The following is a 3,118-nucleotide window of genomic DNA, read 5'->3' as shown; positions in this document are numbered from 1 at the left end:
GCTGCCCCGGTCCTGGCCCTGGGGTCCCACTGCCCGCTGCCCCTGTCCTGGCCGTGGGGTCCCACTGCCCTGGTCCTGGCCCTGAGGTCCCGCTGCCCGCTGCCCCGGTCCTGGCCCTGGGGTCCCACTGCCCGCTGCCCCGGTCCTGGCCCTGGGGTCCCACTGCCCGCTGCCCCGGTCCTGGCCCTGGGGTCCCGCTGCCCGCTGCCCCTGTCCTGGCCCTGGGGTCCCGCTGCCCGCTGCCCCTGTCCTGGCCCTGGGGTCCCGCTGCCCCGGTCCTGGCCCTGGGGTCCCGCTGCCCGCTGCCCCGGTCCTGGCCCTGGGGTCCCGCTGCCCGCTGCCCCGGTCCTCGTGCCCGCCCATGGCCTCCTGTCTGCTCTCTCAGCTGCGCTGTAGCTGTGGCCTCAGAAAAAAGACCAACTGATGGAAGCGTTTTTGTCCTCAATGCAGAATCAATGCACACTTTGGGGAGATGAGGGAAGGAGAGGAGATGGGGAGGTGAGGATGGGGAGGTGAGGATGGGGAGGGGGGATGGGGATGGGGAGGTGGGGATGGGGGAGGTGAGGATGGGGAGGGGGGATGGGGATGGGGAGGTGGGGATGGGGATGGGGGATGGGGGAGGTGGGGATGGGAGGTGGGGATGGGGGAGGTGAGGATGGGGGGATGGGGATGGGGAGGTGGGGATGGGGATGGGGGATGGGGAGGTGGGGATGGGGAGGTGGGGATGGGGAGGTGAGGATGGGGAGGTGGGGATGGGGAGGTGGGGATGGGGAGGTGAGGATAGGGAGGTGGGGATGGGGGAGGTGAGGATGGGGAGGGGGGATGGGGAGGTGGGGATGGGGAGGTGGGGATGGGGGAGGTGAGGATGGGGAGGGGGGATGGGGGAGGTGAGGATGGGGAGGTGGGGATGGGGAGGGGGGATGGGGAGGTGGGGATGGGGAGGTGGGGATGGGAGGTGGGGAGGTGAGGATGGGGAGGGGGGGATGGGGAGGTGGGGATGGGGGAGGTGAGGATGGGGAGGGGGGATGGGGGAGGTGAGGATGGGGAGGTGGGGATGGGGAGGTGGGGAGGTGAGGATGGGGAGGGGGGGATGGGGAGGTGGGGATGGGGGAGGTGAGGATGGGGAGGGGGGATGGGGAGGTGAGGATGGGGAGGTGGGGATGGGGGAGGTGAGGATGGGGAGGTGGGGATGGGGGAGGTGAGGATGGGGAGGGGGGATGGGGAGGGGGGGATGGGGAGGTGGGGATGGGGGAGGTGAGGATGGGGAGGGGGGATGGGGAGGTGAGGATGGGGAGGGGGGATGGGGAGGTGGGGATGGGGGAGGTGGGGATGGGGGAGGTGAGGATGGGGAGGTGAGGATGGGGAGGTGGGGATGGGGAGGTGGGGAGGTGAGGATGGGGAGGGGGGGATGGGGAGGTGGGGATGGGGGAGGTGAGGATGGGGAGGGGGGATGGGGAGGTGAGGATGGGGAGGGGGGATGGGGAGGTGAGGATGGGGAGGGGGGGATGGGGAGGTGAGGATGGGGATGGGGGATGGGGAGGTGAGGATGGGGAGGTGGGGATGGGGAGGTGAGGATGGGGGAGGGGGGATGGGGAGGTGGGGATGGGGAGGTGGGGATGGGGGAGGTGGGGATGGGGGAGGTGAGGATGGGGAGGTGGGGATGGGGGAGGTGGGGATGGGGATGTGGGGATGGGGAGGTGGGGATGGGGAGGTGAGGATGGGGGAGGGGGGATGGGGAGGTGGGGATGGGGAGGTGGGGATGGGGAGGTGGGGATGGGGGAGGTGAGGATGGGGAGGTGAGGATGGGGGAGGGGGGATGGGGATGGGGAGGTGGGGATGGGGAGGGGGGATGGGGAGGTAAGGATGGGGAGGGGGGATGGGGAGGTGGGGATGGGGGAGGTGAGGATGGGGAGGGGGGATGGGGGAGGTGAGGATGGGGAGGTGAGGATGGGGAGGGGGGATGGGGAGGGGGGGATGGGGAGGTGGGGATGGGGGAGGTGAGGATGGGGAGGGGGGAGGGGGAGGTGAGGATGGGGAGGGGGGATGGGGAGGTGAGGATGGGGGAGGTGGGGATGGGGGAGGTGAGGATGGGGAGGTGGGGATGGGGGAGGTGAGGATGGGGAGGGGGGATGGGGAGGGGGGGATGGGGAGGTGGGGATGGGGAGGTGAGGATGGGGAGGGGGATGGGGAGGGGGGATGGGGAGGTGGGGATGGGGAGGTGGGGATGGGGGATGGGGAGGTGAGGATGGGGAGGGGGGATGGGGAGGTGGGGATGGGGGAGGTGGGGATGGGGGAGGGGGGGATGGGGAGGTGGGGATGGGGAGGTGGGGATGGGAGGTGGGGATGGGAGGTGCAGATGGGAGGTGGGGATGGGGAGGTGGGGATGGGGAGGTACGGATGGGAGGTGCAGATGGGAGGTGGGGATGGGGAGGTGGGGATGGGGGATGGGGGATGGGGAGGAGGTGGAGATGGGGAGGTGGGGAGGTGGGGATGGGGAGGTGGGGATGGGGGAGGTGGGGATGGGGAGGTGGGGAGGGGGGAGGTGGGGATGGGGGAGGTGGGGATGGGGAGGGGGGATGGGGAGGTGGGGATGGGGAGGTGGGGATGGGGAGGTGGGGATGGGGAGGTGGGGATGGGGGAGGTGGGGATGGGGAGGTGGGGAGGGGGGAGGTGGGGATGGGGGAGGTGGGGATGGGGAGGTGGGATGGGGAGGTGGGGATGGGGAGGTGGGGATGGGGAGGTGAGGATGGGGAGGTGGGGATGGGAGGTGGGGATGGGAGGTGCGGATGGGAGTTGTGGATGGGAGGTGGGGATGGGGAGGTGGGGATGGGGGAGGTGAGGATGGGGGAGGGGGGATGGGGATGGGGAAGGGGGGATGGGGGAGGGAAAGGTGAGCGAGCAGCAGGCTCCACGTAGTCTCTGGACTGGGTGGCCCTGCAGGGGCAGAGCTCTGCTTGGGGCCCTGAGGAGCCCTCAGGCTGACCCTGGGCCCCCGGGGTCAGGTTTGCGTGGCCCCACTGTGACCAAAGAGCCCCTCCCCCTACCGGCATGCGCCCCCAGCTCCGACTGAGCCTTGCCTAGCCGGCGCCTGCTCCCGTGAGCCTCCTAGCCTTGGGCA

General features: G+C 70.9%; 1 pseudogene; it reads right to left on the bottom strand.

The window, feature by feature from the left end:
- Nucleotides 1-813: 813 nt before the first annotated feature.
- On the bottom strand, nt 814-2,758 carry LOC122101323 (annotated as a pseudogene).
- Between the last annotated feature and the right edge of the window lie 360 nt (nt 2,759-3,118).

This window comes from Dipodomys spectabilis, unplaced genomic scaffold (assembly GCF_019054845.1).
Source record: "Dipodomys spectabilis isolate Male_0828 unplaced genomic scaffold, ASM1905484v1 ptg000652l, whole genome shotgun sequence".
NCBI lineage: Eukaryota > Metazoa > Chordata > Mammalia > Rodentia > Heteromyidae > Dipodomys > Dipodomys spectabilis.
Note: the sequence above shows the minus strand (reverse complement) of the source record. Positions and strands in the feature narration are given on the sequence as shown.